The sequence below is a fragment of the Saimiri boliviensis genome, chromosome 8, assembly GCF_048565385.1.
Source record: "Saimiri boliviensis isolate mSaiBol1 chromosome 8, mSaiBol1.pri, whole genome shotgun sequence".
Lineage (NCBI taxonomy): Eukaryota > Metazoa > Chordata > Mammalia > Primates > Cebidae > Saimiri > Saimiri boliviensis.
The window spans coordinates 7,627,362-7,646,492 of record NC_133456.1 but is presented as its reverse complement, the minus strand read 5'-3'; the positions used below and the strand labels follow the sequence as shown (position 1 = coordinate 7,646,492).

The 19,131-nt window shown below is 44.7% G+C and overlaps 1 protein-coding gene across 8 annotated transcripts in view; it reads left to right on the top strand.

Moving 5' to 3' along the window:
• CACNA2D3 (calcium voltage-gated channel auxiliary subunit alpha2delta 3) overlaps positions 1–19,131 on the top strand; it is a 935,925-nt gene that overhangs the window by 24,037 nt on the left and 892,757 nt on the right. For 2 of the 8 annotated variants that reach the window (XM_074403651.1, XM_074403649.1), the window contains exon 1: positions 1–19,131. This exon is cut by the window's left edge and continues 22,945 nt beyond it; it is cut by the window's right edge. The exons of the other annotated variants lie outside the window; for them this stretch is intronic. The gene's annotated coding sequence lies outside the window, so the exon portion shown is untranslated. 8 annotated transcript variants of the gene reach the window in all.

Sequence of the window (19,131 nt, the reverse complement as noted above, 5' to 3'; positions counted from 1 at the left end):
ATGTGAAGTAAGGACCTTGAGTGTCTAAGGCCATCAGCTTGGCACAAAGGAAGCTTTGGCTCTTCTGACTCTAAAAGCCAGTATTTGGCATACATGGAATTAGCAGATGAAAGGAATCAGAGGAGCCCTCGCTTGGAGAATTTCCCACTAATCTCTGGTAAAAGAGGAACCAAAACAGACCCCTCTCTCCTCCCTCCCTCCCTCCCTTCGTTCCTTCTTTGCTGTTGTCAGTGGTGTCCCATGACAGACTTTGGCTCCAGACTGCCTCGGTCAGAGTCTGACTGTTCCACACTCTCTGTGACCTTGGACAAGTTATGTAACCTCTCTGTGCCTCTGTTTCCTCCTTTGTAAAATGGGGATGGCTGTGAGATTTTGGCGAGGATTACAGTGCTAGTGTAGGGAAAGCCTGGCACCTGGGGAGCACGGGACTAGTGTTTGCTTTTACTGTCCTGCTGGTCTCTGTCTGAGAGGCAAGGTGGGCTTTTCCAGAGGCTTCAGAAATAGTGATGATGGGAGGTTTTTATGCCACTGGCCTCCACAGCGGCCCGCACATGCTCTTGAGGTGCCCATGGGCTCTTAGCTCCAGATGGCTCCTTCATTCTTGCTACCCTTCCATATGCTACACACTGTGCTGGGACGCAGAGACCAAGCTGTGGTCCCTCCCTTGAAGGGCTCACAATGTGGAGGGACAGGTAGACAAAATCAGACTTCAGAATGGTCAGAAATACCTCCCAGTATAGACTGCAAATCCAGAGAGAGGAGCCACCTGGTTAAATTTTGGGAGGCATTGGGGTGCAGGAGACCTCAAAAAGGAGGCGACTGTGGAATCAGAACTTGGCACTGGAATGGGCTTGGCAAGTGAAGAACGTGTTCCCTGCTGGAAGGCAGCTTGGACACTAACGTTGCAGGGGGTGTGAGTTTGCAGGGTCACAGAGTCAGTGTGGTCTGAGCCCTCACTGAGGTGCAGAGAAAAAGGAGATGGAGTTGACCAGCAGGGCATGAACCAGTGGACCCACAGGTGGGTGTGTTTCCATGCCAGATAAGAAGCTTTAACCATGGATTGGGTAGAGTATAAAGGTAGGATTTGACCAGTTTTGTGCTTTAAGAAGACAACTCAGCTGGGTGAAGTGGCTCATGTCTGTAGTCCCAGCACTTTGGGAGGCCGAGGCAGGCAGATCACTTGAGGTCAGGAGTTTGAGACCAGCCTGACCAACATGGTGAAACCCCATCTCTACTAAAAACACAAAAATTAGCTGGGTGTGATGGCGGGCACCTGTAAACCCAGCTACTCAGAAGACTGAGGCAGGAAGGTTGCTTGAACCTGGAAGGTAGAGGTTGCTGTGAGTCAAGGTTGCACCACCACAGTCCATGCTGGGTGACAGAGCGAGACTCCCCATCTCAAAAAAAAAAAAAAAAAAAGAACAACTCAAGCCCCAACCAGGAAGAAGTGAGGGATCCTGAGGGGAGCCAGACAGTTCAGTGGTGAAGGTTTTATACTAGGAGAGTGAGAATTGGCAGAATGGGCACTGGGGAGATGTTCTGGAGTTTGAAATCCAGACTTGTCCTTAACATCTGTGGGCTCAAGGAAGGAGAAAAATAGAGATGTCCCCAGCCTGTGGCCCAGCACCTTTCTCTGCCTATCCTCCTGGCTCTAATCATCATAGCAAAGGGTCCCATGTGCGCGTGCACACACACACACACACACACACACGTGGAGCCCTCAGCCTGTATATATCTATGCTACCTCCACCAGCCACTTCTTTTGCTGCCTTGGGCCTACAGTTGCATATGTAGGCAGTGTTGTCTGCCCTCAGGAGGACCACCTGGGAAAGGGGCTCACACAAGTCTTGGAAGCAAGCTCAGGGCAAACATTTGATTAGGGACTTTCAGGATCCCTGAGAATACTCAGAGTAAGGCGTAGATGAGGAGGAGTGTGGGTTCTAGGTTGACTTGTCCCCTTGGTCCACAGATTCTTCTCTCTTTGAGAGGATGTGGCTGGAGGAGGGTGACAGGGGGATCCTCTGAGGCTTGGAGCCAAGGGCAGGGCCTTCAGTGGTTGAGTGGTCTCATGAGCCAAACAAGGAACACGGGAGGAGGAGCAGCTTGTAGGGTGAGGACAGCAAGCTCAATCCCCGACATGATGTATTTTGGAGACCCACAGCAGTGTTCCTCTGGGTTCCCTGGGATTTAAAGAAGTTTGATTGGGGGAAGATGGACAGTGCCTGGTTCTTGAGTGAGTGCTGCACTGTGTAGTTTTTAGTAACAGAGAGGGCTGTTCTGAAGGTATTTTCTCTCTTTCTCCGTTTCTCCCTCTCCTCCTGCTCTGTGTTTTACTTTATCTCTCTGTCTCTGTCTCTGTTTCTGTCTCCTATGGAGACACATACAAACACAGAGAAGGACTAGTAACAGATTTGACCTGCTCTGAGGAAGTTCAGTTTTGGGGATTTGCTTCTCTCCATAGAAGAAAAGTCCCAAAAATCTTCTGGTGGTCTCTAGGGAGACAAAACAAAATACAAAAGATGAAAAGCCCTTAGAACTTCAGTTTTAGGATGCAGTTTGCCTGCTGGGAACTGAATTTGTAATTTTCTAGTTTTTCCCTTTCAGTTTCTACTTCAGATGTTAAAGGTCTGAAGTTTGGGAAATACTTGGGGAATTTTGAAGGAAAAATATAATGAAAATGAAAGGCACAATGGAGTCTTCATTCCATGGGCAGGAGTATGGCAATGAATGAAACCCAGTGGCCCTCTTCAGCCCCCTTCCCTCTCCTGAGAAGGGCAGGGGCTCCTCATGCCTGGGCACCCCATTCCTGTCTTGCTTCTTTAACAGTGTGCCTGTATAGTCTATGCTTGGGAGCATACTGATATCTCTGGGAGCCTTTATGAGGGCTCACCAAATAACTTGGGACATGGTAAATCTTCAATAAATGGTAATGCCATTATTACTTCTATTATTATAATTACTATAACTTAACTCCTTTAAGGGATAGTACCATGGTCACATTACCCTGGGAGAGGCATAAGTCTTATATGAAAACAAAAATACTGCAGAGGAATAAACAAAATGATAATTATAATCGAGCCAAGAGGATTGGGATTTTTTACTTTTTTTTGAGATGAAGTCACACTTTGTTGCCCAAGCTGGAGTGCAGTGGTGTGATCTCAGCTCACTGCAACCTCCACTTCCCGGGTTCAAGCGATTCTCCTGCCTCAGCCTCCCAAGTAGGTGGGACTACAGGCATGCGCCACCATGCCTGGCTAATTTTTGTATTTTTAGTAGAGATGGGGTTTCACTATGTTGGCCAGGCTGGTCTTGATCCACCTGCCTCGGCCTCACAAAGTGCTGGGATTACAGGTGTGAGCCACCATGCCTGGCCAGATTGGGATGTATTCTAAGAGGAGGTAACTTTTGGTGTAGCTATAGAATTGATGTTTAATAGTTGATGGATAGAGGAATGGATAAGTGGGTGAATAGAGAAAGGGCAGAGAGATAAGTGAATGGATTGGATGGATGGGTGGGTGGGTGGATAGATGAATGAATGGATGTAGGGATGGACGGTGAATGGATGGATGGGTGGGTGGATAGTTGAATGAATGGATGTACGGATGCATTAATGGGTGGATGGCTTGTGAATGGATGGATGGGTGGGTGGACAGATGAATGAATGGACGTAGGGATGGATTAATGGATGAATGGGTGGATGGTTAGGTGGATGAATAGATGAATGGTTGGATGTAGGAATGGATTAATGGATGGGTGATGCATGGATGGATGGAGAGATGAGTGGGTAGATAGTTGGGTAAATGAATGGAATGGATAGGTGGATGAGTGAATGGATGAGTGGGTAGGGGAATGGATGGATGGGAAGGGAAGAAGGAAGGGATGAGTGAATGAATTTCCAAATGGAGATACTTCAAATAACTATTTTTCTGCTCTCGGGCCTTGGAATTATTGGCCGTTCTCCTGGGCAGTTGTTCTACCTCCTTCCCTAAGCCCATATATCTACTTGCTTTACCAGTGCTAGGGCAGTGAGCAAAGTCACCAGGGTATATGGGGGCAGTGTGACCCCCATTAAGAGGGATGTTTTGTTGGAACAATGCTGAGAGAATGGTGTGTCCATGGACCAGGGACATACTTGCTCCAGCACTTGGCGTACTTATTCTTCCATGATCTGTGCTGTGCTGCCTGCTCCTTAAGACCTTCCTGTATAGTCAGGTGTCACACACAATACATACTACCTCCAGCTGTCTTTGCTGGGCTCCATTTCCATCCCTCTGCCTTTATCTCTCCCTGCCCTCAGGGAGAAACCCTGTTTTCTCACCCATCCTCTTTCCTGCCTCCTTGATCCACCAACAGTATGATACTGTTCCCTGCTAAATCCTTGCAGAGCTGTTACTATTTCAAGCACTTTTGCAGGCCCTGCTCAAATGCCACCTTTTCTATGAAGCCTTTGCTAAGCTCCTTGAAGGGGTCCGGATTAGAAACGTGTTTATGCTAATGTGATTCTGGTCTACACCGTTCCCACAGGCTGTCCAGAATGTTGATCCAAGATGGACTTGTGTTTGGTTATCTGTGCCCTTGGATCTCTCTTCTGACACTGAGCTCCTTCCTAGAGGGCAGCTCATCTCCCATGTAGCCTGGCACCCAACATGTCATGGTTAATATCCCAGAACATTCTCATCTCAGAAGGGGGACACTGTGCTGTGGCTGAGTTTATATGACGTGCCACACCTGTGGATATTGATCGTTGGGTGTGTGCCTGTTTCTTTAAAAGCTGCATTTCTATGGACAGATCTTCTTATTTGGTAGGACTTTAAAATGATGCTCACTTAAAAAAAAAATCCGTGAGGGACTTCGGCTTCTCTTTAAAATCTTTGATTCAAAGCATGTGAGCCTGTCTTGCACAGTCTAGCAAATAGTAGGTGCCTCAAATATTTCTAAAGGAATAAATGGATTTTTCTCAGAAGCTGTTTGTTTGTCCACCCCGTGGCCCAGGGAGCAGTGGGCTGGGATATGGACACACTGAGTGGGAAGCGAATCAGTCAAGGCCCCAGAGAGGGAGAGGCAAAGGCAAAATGAAACCACAGAATACAATCGTCCTATCTTCCCTTCTTAATTTTTAATAGTGTTTATGGGACAGTAATACAGAGGGAAGTATTTTAGAGACATTTATAGATATTTTAAAGTATAACTTATGATTGATCTTTTTAATACCAGAAGAATTTGTATTTAAGTGTGAGAAAAAAACTGTGTGGTTGTGTGACTCAGGGCTTATTTTTCATGAGAAGATTGCCAGGGCAGCCCCTCTTGTTTCACGAACTTCTGGAAAGCAAGAGAGGTCCCTTGGGAAGGAGCTTTTTCTAGGTTGGATGCATATAGGTGACACTCTTGATGTGGGCAGGAACCCAGGGCTTGGGAGAGCTTTATCACACTCGTTTCCTCGTTGTATTGTGTAAAGGAGCCACAGGCCCACTGAGACCCCAGTCTCTTTAGAAGAATGCAGAAAGATTCTTCTGTATTGAGGACCCATGGCATAGACCACACAGGGCACAGGGTATCAGGTCATTGAGATAGTTGGTAGCTTTGTGACTTTGGGCAGGTTAAATCACTGTTCTGGGTCTGAGTGTCCATGTCTTTAAAAGAAAAGGACAGTGATCTCCTGGGGAAAGGTAAGATCATATCTGAAAGCTCTGACCACAGCAATTGATAGAGGAAAAAGTCAATGTCAGCAGCCTGCCTGAATCCTTTACTTGAAGACAGTGAAAGGAGACAGTAAAGAAAGGAGTAATGCACTCATATTTATTTTGCAGCAAAAATAAATATCTAACTGAGAAATGGGTGGCCTCTGGGCTTTTGGGGCTTGTAGGATAACTCAAACCTTATTTATTCGGTCAACAATTGTTGAGTATCTCCCATGTGTTCGGCGCTGTGTTCATGTTATTGTTTATGAATGTTGAACAAGACTAATGTGGCCTCTAGAAATTGAGTTTGGGACGAGGACTGGTGGATAGATGCTAAAGAAATAATCAAATAAATGTATGGCTGATGAAGAGAAACGTTAAAGGAGCTGTGGCCCATCTCATGAAGTTTTAAACATGACTCACAAGAAGTATATTTACATAGAACACTGGTGTGTGTGTGTGTGTGTGTGTGTGTGTGTGTGTGTGTGTGTAGCAATAGTTTTTCCTTATATGGACATTGCACTGGTGTTTTTATTTTATTACTTTTTAAATGGAGGTTCCAATCCACTAAATTAATTCTATTGACTAATATTGGGTTGCCACTTGCAGTCTATAAAACTTCTGAAGAACAATTCTTAACCTTTTCTGCCGTAGTTCCATTGGTGCACTTCTGATACAGTGAAATGCAATAGAAAACCCTTCAGAGCTTTCATTTTGGGTAGCATTCACCCCTTGAAGAGTTAGAGTCTAAATAAGGTGGTAGACTATAACCAATAGTTGAATTCTAGACCTAGTCCTAGCTTTTTAGCTATAAAATATAGGCATTTGTATTGGCCTGATTGCTAGGATTTATATGCATATTTTTAATTCCCTATAATAAGTGGACAAAATGACTCTCTCTAGCTAATTTTAATGCTCTTTTACATCCAGATACTTAATTTCTCTCATTCAAACTCAAACATCTTTTACTAAGGTCCTACTATGTGTCAAGTTTTTTTTTTTTTTTTTTTAAAAAAGAAAAAACTTAGCCCATCCTTGTCCAGCATTTGTTATATTCAAAGTTCTAATCTCAGCACTTAAATGTAATATCTCATTAAATACTCACAGTAACCTGATTAGGGGGTGTTTTCTTATTATTTCCATTTTACAAACGAGAACTAAGGTTCATGGAGGTTAATTAATAGACCCAAGGTCAAGTGATGGAGTTACGTTTGAACCCAGAGGTCTTAGACTTAGGAAGCTGCATTTTTAAATTGTGGGCTTTACTAGCACGTGTTAAAACAGTCTTTTCTTTGCTGCAATCACCCCTTACTCTTTCCCCCCCCCGAATGATTATTATTTCCATAACTGTAGCCATAATATACCTGTTTAATTTTTTCTTTTGTGGGTAGCTTGTCCCAAGGACAGTCATCAGTGTCTAAGCACCTCTGCTTTGATCCATTCTCCGGCTCGGTTTACCCTCTCTGCCTGTGTAGAGTCTGGCCAAGTGAGGTTTTGTCCACCAGATTGTGAGATAACATGGTATGATATTGTACAACCACATTTTAAAAATCTGTGATGTTGTTGCAGATGTACGATTCTCTTCCATCAAACAAACAAACAAAAAACCCTGCCAGCTGCGATTCCTTCTTTCTCCTTCAGTGAGGTCAATGTCACATTTCTTACATTTCAGTCATTCAGTTTTATCTGCATGGCTTTACCTGATACTGCTTTTCTATAAATTGGCTTACTTTAAAAAAAAAAAAAAAAAAAAAACTTCAATGAAATTATTTAAATGAAAACCTTGAATCAGTACTATAAATAAATAATGAACCATTATCACCTTCCATGGTAGAAGTAAATGCTATGAAAACAAAGCAAGAGCATTAAATCCTAGCTGGTTATGTTTGCCTGCTGATGGCCATTAGCTTGAGGCCCGTCTTCTGCCTGTAAAACGGAACACTGGAGAGGTGGTTATAGTGGTCAGGGTTTAGTGGTCCATGGTTTAGTGGTCAGTATGCTAGGCTATGCTGCGGTAATAAATACAACATTGAAATCTTGTGACACCCCAGCAAAGCTTTATCTGTGGGTCACACAAAGCCTGCTGGGGTCAGAGTACTTTCCAGGGCCATACCTATCCTGAATCTGCACTCAAGGCTGTAGGTTACATTTATTCTGATTCTATCACTACATCATACAGCTTGTCTTGTGGCTGCAGAAAGGGAAGAGAGGGTGAGGATGCATCATCTTTACCTGCCTTGGCTCAGAAGGTTCCACGTAACTTCTGCTCATGTCCATTGGTCAGAGCCAGTTATATGGCCTAGGTCTAATGGGAAGGGACGACACTGGGAAATGTAGAGGCATAAGTGAGGATTTTGTTAAAGGTAACCTTAAATACAACATTGAGGTTTTGTTTTGATTGGTTTTATTTGCTTTTTTCTCTTAACACAGGCAAAAACATCGAAAATACGTTGTAAAGAGGAAACTCCCTCATGGTGTGGATGTATGTTCTCTAATGTCGGGTCTGAGGACTCTTTGCCGTTAGCTCTCATGTTCAGTCTGCAGGAATCCCTGCTTTAGCAGGTCCCAGCACCAAACCTGTGACCATGGGGCCACTGCATTCAGGAGCAGGGCAACTTCCCAGAACAGAGCTTCAACCTGAACTAGTTTTGTTTGTTTTGGTTAGGGATACCTCCCAAAACTTTGATTTATCATAGTTGAAAGATGCATAGAATGTCACTTTTATTGTTTTCATGTGATCTTGGCCTTGCCAACTGAGGTTTTACCAAACACATTATTCTCTTTAGGAATATGCTAATTCTGTTTTTTGAGCTATAGCCTGGTTTATGTGCAAATGTTAGATCTCCCCAGCTAGAGAAAGCTTCGTGAGTATAGGAAACCCTTCCATCTTTAAATTGCCCAGGGATTCAGTCACCAGCAGTAGATCCTGAATTGGTGATCTGAGTGCAAATAGTTTATTTACAAGGTGAACCCAGGAGACACCAGCAGGGAAGTAGGGAAGTGAGACAGGGACAAGAAGGAAGTCGATAAAGGGTGTGTTATCAAGCCAGTTACCATTGTGGACAACTGGAGTGTAATTTTCTAGGGAACTCTGGGAGCTACTGTAGTATATACATCACGGAATTGTCCCACCCACAGAGGAGGGAGCTGGAGTCTTTATACACTAATGCCCATCAGTCACTGGATGAGAGCTGCACCTGGGGGGATGTTCCTCAGAACTTCATGCCCAGCTGGAAGGTGAGTGGATGTGAGGTGGGGCACCAGTTACATCTGCGACACTCATAGTGCCTATTGGTCAGTGTTTTTGACCCTCTGGGAGCCAGACTCCACAATGGTCCCTATTCCCTCCTGGTCTTCATGTTCTTTTTTTTTTTTGTTCCCCCACTTTTTCTTTCTTTTTTTTTTTTAATCGCATTTTAGGTTTTGGGGTACATGTAAAGAACATGCAAGATTGTTGCATAGGGACACACATGGCAGTGTGATTTGCTGCCTTCCTTCCCCTCACCTGTATCTGTCATTTCTCCCCATGTTATCTCTCCCCACCTCCCCACCCTCCGTCCCTCCCTCATTTCCCCCCAACGGACCCCAGTGTGTAGTGTTCCCCTCCCTGTGTCCATGTGTTCTCATTGTTCAACACCCACCTATGAGTGAGAACATGCGGTGTTTGCTTTTCTGCTCTTGTGTCAGTTTGCTGAGAATGATGGTTTCCAGGTTCATCCATGTCCCTACAAAGGACACGAACTCATCGTTTTTGATGGTTGCATGGTATTCCGTGGTGTATATGTACCACATTTTCCCTGTCCATTCTATCATCGATGGGCATTTGGGTTGGTTCCAGGTCTTTGCTATTGCAAACAGTGCTGCAGTGAACATTTGTGTGTGTGTGTCCTTATAGTAGAATGATTTATAATCCTTTGGATATATACCCAGTAATGGGATTGCTGGGTCAAATGGGATTTCTATTTTTAGGTCATTGAGGAATCGCCACACTGTCTTCGACAATGGTTGAACTAATTTACACTCCCACCAACAGTGTAAAAGTGTTCCTATTTCTCCACACCCTCTCCAGCATCTGTTGTCTCCAGATTTTTTTAATGATCGCCATTCTAACTGGTGTGAGATGGTATCTCAATGTGGTTTTGATTTGCATTTCTCTAATGACCAGTGATGATAAGCATTTTCTCATATGTTTGTTGGCCTCCTGTATGTCTTCATGTTCTTATATTGTCCTCTCCCACTCTGAATCAGGGCTGGCTCTTCCTGGCAGAAGTGATGAAGTGTGACCTCTCAGTCTTTGTCTTTGCCTTGGTGGAGCCAGCCACCATGTCATGAGAGGCTCCTGTGGGTAGAAGCTGAGGCCCTGGCAAGCCGTCAGCACTAACCACTAGCCACATGAGGGAGCCACTTTGGAAGTGGATCCTCCAACCCCATTTAGCCTTTAGGTGGTGGCATTCCTAGCTGAGGCCACCACATGAGATACTCAACACGAGAACTGCTCAGCTGAGCCCTTCCCCAATTCCTGACCCGCAGAAACCATGTGAGATGAGAAATGACCATTATTTTTTTTAAGCTACTAGGTTTTAGAGTGACTTGCTATACAGCAACAGATAATACATTAACTGTATTAGTTTGCTAGAACTACTATAACAAAATACCATGGACTGGGTGGTTTAAGCAACTAGAAATTTCTCTTACAGTTCTGGAGGCTGCAAGTCCAAGGTCAGGGGGCCGTCAGGATTTGTTTCTGGTGAGGGCTCTCCTTCTGGCCTGCAGACAGCCACCTTCTTTTTGTGTCTTCACATGGTCTTTCCTCTGTGTGCATGTAGAAAGTGAGAGCTCTCTGGTATCTCTTCCTGTTTTTATAAAGATACCAGTGACATCAGATAGCTTAGGGCTCCAACTTTATGACTCCATTTAAACTTAATAAATTCTCAAAGATCCCACCTCCCTTACCACTGGGGGTCAGGATGTTAGTTTATGAATTTTGGAGTGTGTGTAGGGAGACCAAATATATCCCATAACACTCACCAAAATCTTGCATGTTTTGCAAGTCAGCAGAGGTCCCCAGTCCCTGTGCTTGGGTGACTTCCTCTTTAAGTGAGGGATAACAAGTCAAACAAAGATGTAACTTTGGTGTGGTGGGGGGAGATATAAAGAAGAAACAGGATAAATTTTCTGTGCAAAGACTCTTTTAGTGAGCAGCTTCCTTATAATGATTGCATTCAGAAGTTCTTTGGAGAAGGTGGGAGAGGCAAGAAGCAAGATGTAATTTTAAAAGGAGCTGCACTATTTCAGAAGGAAATTGCCACCTAAGGTGGGAGGCATTGAAGCTTCCTGGTGCTGGAAGCACTGAAGATTGCCCTGTCTCCTGTGTTGCCTGTAATCTCTGGCCTTGGTTCCTGCAGCCGGGCTACTTAGAGCTTTGTGATTCTTTAGCAGAGGCTGAGAGGTATTAGGAGCCCCTGGCCCTGTATTTCTGTGGCATTTTATTTAGCCTCTCTAGGGGTTGTATTTTTGAGCAGCAACTATGAGGTCATCCTGGGGGCAGCCAGATCCCCATACCTGCTAATTTAGGTCCTTTTGTGAGCTATTTTATTTCAGACACCTTCCGTGGAAATTTTGTTCCAGACTGACTTGAAAATGTTTTCAGTATTGATTCTCTCTGAACAATATAACCAGGGTTTGCCACTTGTGGGAAAAAAAGGAGCTCATCTTGAGCTTTAAGAACAGTATGAGGTGGGCTTCCAGTGTCCAGCCCACCCCAGTCAGAATTATGCCATGTGTATTCTCTCAAGGATAAATCATCTTTTCCATTTTACATAAAATCGAATCTCTTGAATATCAAAAAGTACCACAGATATTGAACTGGCTTCTTGGGACCAGATGGACGCCCTCAGTTTTTCAGGGCTAATAATTATTTTTTCCCATGTTCAAGTTCCTACATGGGCTTCACCCACAGTGCTTGTTTCTGTGTTGTTTGAGGTCATGGATAGAGAGCACTCCCTCTTGGGGAAATGATTTTCCTTTGTTCACTTAGCAAGTACTTCTTGAACCTGTTTTTCTTGAAGCTTCATGTCAGACCTGCCCATCTGCATGCATGCAAAACAAATAGGCTCTCTGGGCCTTCTCATGTGTTAGTCATTAGTTCACAAATATTCCATTTGTCCTACCTCTGCGCACATGAAATCCAAGTCTCTACCCTGCTGAAATAAGTATTGTTGTATGACTTACTTTGGCCAGTAGAATATGAGTGGGGGTGATCTGTTTTACCTTATGGAAGAAGCCTCTAAGAATCATGCGTCTGTTTACCCTGCCCAGCAATTGCATTGTTTCAAGTGCTGGAAACTTTGCCTCCTCTCCAGTTTAAATCATCCTTTTGAATCAAACCCTCTTTAAATTATTCTTGTTTGCCTGTATCATTTGTTTTCTGTTGGGATTTTGATTGATTCAGTCATCCTAAAAACAGAACATGATCATTCAAGATAATTTGGAAAGTGGGGATGTAGAAATAAGTTTAAAGAAAAAAAAAACCTGTAGTTTTATACCCAGACATCACTGATATTAACATGCAGTCATTTTTTTTCCTTCTAGACTTTTCCTCGCTCAGTGTATTGGGCTTTAATTTTGTTACAGTCATTTGGTATATACAATTTTAGGTGCTTTCTCATGAGCATTATGTTTCACATGGTGTTATTACACATTCATCATAAGGGTCCCTTTTAATAACCTATTATAAGTGATGCAGTTAAAGGAAAAAATTCTAAATTTTAGTAGCATAAAAAATTATATTCTGCATAGCTGAAATATATCCTGTAGTAAAGGAGGGGGTAAATCAAGAAAAATAAATTCAGTGAACTTTTCTCCAGTGCCTGCCCTGTGCCAGGTTTGTGTTGAGTGCTAGATAAGGAAACAGTTATTACAGAATCATCAAATTCCCATGGGCTTAACACCAGTAAATGTTGATTCTATATCTAATCATCTTGGGACTAGGTTGAATTTGTTACCCATAAAATTAAAAAAAAAATCTAATTTAACTAAGGAAATTTACCTCTTTTGAAAAATAATACACAAAAAATTGCTCATTTCCATGGAAAGAATTCAAGCTTTTGAAATTTGTGGGAGATAGACTTTATAAAGAAGAAGACAAGATTATGAATGGGAAAGAAATCACAACACATTATTTAATCTAAAATATGAAAGTATCGTTTATATAACAAACATACCACAAACATCCAGAAAATAACATAAAATTGTTATTATTTTATAAATTGTTTTAATTAACTGCCTGGCAAGCTCTATAATCTTGTTTCTTTCTTCTAGTTTTTGGCTGAATGCTTGTTGATCTACTCTTCATATGATGATGATTTTATAATATCGTTTTCTATGGAGTTAATAGGAAGATGATTCATTGTCTTCTGGCAGTGGTTTTCCACATGGCCTGCGCAGGAAAATATTTTGGGAACTTTTAAGAATCCTAATGTTCGGATGCTCCCTAGGACCATTAAATCAGAATTGCTGGGGCTGGGCACACTGGCTCATGCCTGTAATTCCAGCACTTTGGGAGGTCGAGGTGAGTTGATCATCTGAGGTCAGGAGTTCAAGACCAGCCTGTCCATCATGGTGAAACCCCATCTCTACTAAAAGTACAAAAAATTAGCTGAGTGTGGTGGCAGGCGCCACTCAGGAGGCTGAGGCAGGAGAATTGCTTGAACCTGGGAGGCGGAGGTTGCAGTGAGCCGAGATTGCGCAATTTTGCTCCAACCAGCGAGACTCTGGCATCAGTACTTTGTAAAAGCCCCAGGTCAAAGCCCCAGCTCTAGAATGGGTAATGGAAGTTTGATTTTTACTATTGATGGTTTAGAAAAGTTTTAGCTTCACTACTTGTTACCAGCATTGTGATATACGTTGTTAGGCTTATTGTCAAATCTGGGAAAACCTCTCTCCAATTTCTTTCAGAAGTGAGCTGGGAGTCTTTACATTGTTTCAAGTTTTCTGTGCAGTAATTAATCGTAAATGTTCTTTGAATGGAAAATACTCATTAACCAATTTGTAATGTTTCCTCATTTTCTGGATATTTTATGAGTTTCATGTTATATTTTTCATTGAGATCAGTATTTTGTGTCAAAGAAGTAAGAAATTAAACTGCCTGAAGAAATGGGATTAACAAGATAGTTTTGCCAAAAGAAGAGCGTGAGCAAAGGCAACGTCCAGCAGGCGAGTCCAGTGTGGGGAGGCAGCCCAGTGCCACGTTTGCAGCTGCGGGGATGCCATCGAAGTGGGAGGGGGCGCCTGTGTGCAGGTGGGAAGGTGCCATGTGCTGGCAAGTGTTTAGTAAGGGAGCAGTAAGTTCATGAAAGACAATGTCATACCATATTGAGATTATTCCCTTCATGGACACTTTGTGAATCCCAGCTACGCCAAAGTTACTAACCAGTAATGACCATACATGGAAATAAAACATACAGATAGCCCTCTGCACCCAATCCCAATCCATCTCCACTCAACTCCCTCTTCACCAGGCCTTACACTGCCATGGCCATACCAGTGCCACCTGCTCAGAAGAGAAGCATGACAAGGCAGGTTGGGGTAAAGGAGACAGCAGTCTTAACTAGTTGAGATTAAAATATCTTACTTTTGCTAATGTTACGAAAACGTATGCCTGTGAACATGCCTGCCGGGGAGGATCCCTGAACTGTGAGTGTCTTTAGCATCACAGGTAACCCACCTTTGCTTCTGCATATGAATTAGTAACTGAATGGCATGTGTGCTGGCAAAGCTCAGGCTTAAGTGGCAACAAAAGAGTTGCTGATGACAAAGCTCTAGCCCAAAGACCTTAAAAAAAACAGTGGAAACTTGTGTGCCCTTCCCAGCATGTTCATTGTATTTGAAATGACTGTTGCTTTTTTAGGTAGCAGCTTCACAGCCTGTTCAATATCATGATATGAAAAGCATCACTCAGGTTGCCGTCTTCTTGCCATTGTGTATCTTGACAAGAGAGGTCCTTGAGGAAATATAGCAGAAGCTGAACAGAAGCCAGCCTAGTTAGGGGTTCTGAGTCTCGTCACTTCTTTTTTTTTTTTTTCAAGCTAGCTGTGCTTTATTGACAGCGCACCACTCAGGCCTTGACCGCGTACTTCCGCGCAACGATGATTCCTTGGAAAGTGACCACTGTGTGCATTTACACCTTCCCAGCCATAGGTGTCAAGGTTGAGCAGCTCATAATCTGGTTTCACATTCCTGGTCTTGGCCATTTCTGAGATATATGGAGCCCCGTGGATCCTGGAGGGGCTCAGGCCACGTGCAGTGCTCTTTCCCAGGACTTGTTTGAGACAAGGCAAGAGGTGGAATTTAGCCTCAGTCTGAAGGTCAAGACTCTGGGCCAGAGCCTGTCTTTCACTCAGGGATATTTATTGAGTGCCTGCTTTGTGCCAGGTTTGGGTTATGTGCTGGGGATAGAGATATTTCAGTTACTCTTGCTGAGTGACAACGTACCCCAAAATATCATGGCGAAAAATAGCCATTTTGTTGTGCTCATGGGTTTCAGGGTCAGGAATCTGGACCCGGGAGGGGTGATCTAAGTCTGCTGGGACCTCATCTGGGAAGGTGAAGACTGAGGATGACTTGATGGCTGGGGATGGGAATCATCTGGAGACAGCTTTGCTCACAGGTGTGTATTGGAACCTCAGCTGGGCTGTCATCTGGAACCCTACGTGGGGCCTCCATGTAGTCTCTGTCTTGGATGGTTTGGGCTTCCTCATAATGTGAGAGGTGGGATCTAAGAGCAAGCAATCCAAGAGAACAAGGAAGAAGAGCTCACTTCAAAGATTACATGGCATCACTTCTGCTGTCCTGGTTGAGTTCTGTAAAATTCCACAAAAATTTAAGATAGGGAAGTGGTATGAGTTTAAAGACAATATGTAGAATGGAAAATATTATGGCCATTTAGGAAAAAAATGGAATCTGCCTCAGAGGGTCCCATATTCTGCCTTTATGGAGACAGTCTGCCCCAGATCACTCAACAGGTATCTATAGAGCACCTGTAGTGTGCCAGATTCTGTCCTAAGGATTCAGAGATAGGTAAGACAGATGGACTCCCTGACCATGGAGCTTGCCTGCTGGTGCAGAAATGGACAAGGAACAAGGAAAGTAATATGTAACGTAATTTCAGGTAGTAAGCCCTATGAAGAACAATAAATAGGGTAAGAGGATAGAGAATGGTAGGAGGTGCTGCCTCGGGGCAGTTAGAGAAGCCTCACTGATTGGCTACATTCTAGGCAAAGGGAGAAACAAGTGTGAGGTCCAGAGGCAGACATATTCTTGGCATGTTTGAGAAATGGTCAAGAGACCAGTGTGACTGCAGCAGAGCCAGGGAGGAGGAGTTGTTGAAAATGAGGTTGGAGAAGTATCAAGGGGTCAGAAGATGTAGGGCTGTGCAGGTTGTGGTGATGACTTTGGATTTGACACAAAGTGCTTATAAGAGCCAGCTTTTGCTGAGTTATACTGTGGTGACAACCAAATCTCAGTATCCCGCAACAACAGCTGACTGTGATAAGTACCATGAAGGAAAATCTCAAGAGAAACTTTAAGGACTGGCTACCTACAGTCCCCCTTTTAACCAAGACCCACATGGTGGCATGACCGTCATCAGTTGGCCATGGTTCTTTTCCACATTCCTTTCATCCCAGGACCCAGGCTGAAGGACACGCCATTCTCAGGGAGACTGCTGTCCTTGCAGCAGAAGGAAAGGGTGATGGTGGAATCCATGATGGCTCCTAAAGCTGCTGTTTCGAAGTGCATGTTTCACTTCCTACTCACATTTCATTGGTGAAAATAAGTCACACGGCCAAGCCTGATAGCGGTGCAGTGGGGGTGATAATTCTCTCACAGGGAGGGGTAGAAATCAGTTATGCACAAGCAGCACCCTCTACCTGAGAGCCATTGGAGGCTTTTGAGTGGGTAATGACATGCTCTAGTTTGCACTCAAAAGATCCCATGCAGAAACAAATGTCACACTGCAGCTGAATGAACAGTGAGGAGGGAGAGGGCCATGGTGCCTTGGTCCCCAGAGTGATGGCATGCCGAGGCATCAATGCATCTGTGCCTCCAGCACACCAGGTATGATGTCAGGTGCTGTGGGAGGTGCCTCACCCCTTCTCACACAGACCACATGGTCTTATTGGGAACAAGACTGGAGGTGCCTGGCCTCTTCTCACACAGACCACGTGGTCTTGTTGGGGACAAGACTAGGGAACAGCTGACTTCAGTACAGTGTGGTTGGTTGGTTCCTGGAGAGGGAAAGGGATCAGCCCAGGGGCTGGGTAGCCCACTGTGGGTGGAATCTGCTTCAGAGGGTCCTAACCCAATCAGGAAGGTCACAAGGAGATGGCTGGTCCCTCACTGGAGATTGAACATCAAATAGCAGTTTGCCAGGTGAAGAGGACATGCTGGGAGACAGGAAAAGGACCTCCTGGCTGAGTTACCTGCACCTGCAGAGATTCTCAGGGGAGGAGGATAGCTTTCTGTCACCGTTTCTGTGTGTGAGGGAAATCAGAGGGGAGGCCCAGCTGTTGCCTGCCTTTCCTGTGGGGCCTGGTTGCCCATGCCCCCTCTCCACAAACCCCCCAGGAGTTCTAAGTCTCTACTTGCATCTTGATTCAATTGGCATGAAATCTGTGTCACCTTGAGAATCCTCCCCCTGCTGCTGCAGGGTGGGACCAGCAGTTGCCTGTGGCGGCAAGGGAGCTGTTCACACACAGAGCGAGCAGTCACAGCTGCCCTGAGCTCCACACCCTCCTCCTTGGGGGACTCCCCTGGAATTACCTTTGTCCTTTTACTTTCTCAACCCTGGTGTTTCCTCTGACATCTTCTCTCTGGTCTTTTTGCCCAGGCAGATCTTAAGCCTTGGGAGGAAACTTTTCTCTGGTCCCTTTTTAGGCCATTATCAAGTTCAGGGTGGGAGGGTAGAGTCACTGTTTTTCCAGGCCTTACTGCATCCCTAAAGGCCTTCGAACAAGGGTGGCTTGGCACGTCTATCCTCACCCACTACCCTCTGCCCACCTCTGCCTGCCATTCCTCTGTGTGGCATATACAGTACTGGCCCCCTGCACCCCGAGCAGGACACTCCCCAATGAGAGCCCCAGGCCTGACACTTCCAGGCTGTGTGGCCTTAATCTAGTTAGCTTCCCTTTCTATGATTTAGATTCCCCTCAGGCTCCTTGTGCAGACTCTACGTAAGAAAGTCTGCAAAGCTCTTAACCCAGGGCCTGGGCCATGCTAGGGGATCAGTAAGCAGTTTCTGCCACCTCTGTTACTGCTGCTTTCACCTTTCCTTGTAGAAAAGAGAGAAGAAGCCAGAAAACCTGAGTCTTAGTCCCAGCTCTGCCTCGTAACTAGCTCAGTAAACACAGGCAGGATGCTTGACTTCTCTGAATCTCAGTTTTCTTTTTTGTCAAACAAGGTGAATGAATGAGATTGGTCTTTTTTTTTTAATGGGGACTCAAATGGTGTGTGGGGAGGGACAGTTTCTTGAGTGGGACTGTCGATACTAAATGCCAGTTATCCCCCACCCAGTGTTACAGTTCCAAATGTCACACTCCACCAAGTATTTCTCCATGTCCCTATAAGTTGGTGGTGGAACTGTCCCTGACTGAGAACCACTGAACTAGCTCACCCTACACTTCACTCCTGCTCTGATGTCCTGTGTGGGTGGAAGAGTGAGGACCCAGTGGAGCAGGTAGACTGGGATCAGTTCAACAGGGCCCTCTGCTCCTGTGATGCTGGGACAGCTTCACGTCCTCTGAATTAGAACCTTCTTGACCTCCATATACTAAGAAAGGCAGGGATTTCTAACAAATGAAGAAACAGGCTGGGCATGGTGGCTCATGCCTGTAATCCCTACTTTGGGAAGCCCAGTTGGGAGGATTGCTTGAGGCCAGGAGTTTGAGACCAGCCAGGCAACGTAGTGAGACCCCATCTCTAAAAAAAAAAAAATTATCCAGGTATGATGGTGCACACCTGTAGTCCCAGCTACCCTGGAGGCTGAGGTGGGAGGATTGCTTGAGCCCAGGAGTTTGAGGCTGCAATGAGTGTGCACGTATACTGCACTCCAGCTGGGGTGACAGAGTGAGATGCTATCTCTAAAAACAACAACAAAAACAACAAATGAAGAAACAAAGCTAATTTTGTGCTCTGGTTCCCTCTTTGTCCCCTAGTCACATCTTACTATTCCTATATGGGATGATGTAGAGGCGACCATCTGGTCACCAGCAATATACATTTAACCTCCAATGGGTGTGACCTGAAGTACGTCATCCAGAGAAAGGAGTCACGAAGGGAGGTGCCTCGTGCATGCCAATAAGAGAGGCACCCAGACATGGCAAGAGTTCAGCTGAGTGCCTGAAATACTTGTTTCCCTGTGTGCCAGGAACCCACGAGGTGGGTGGAGGCTTTGTCG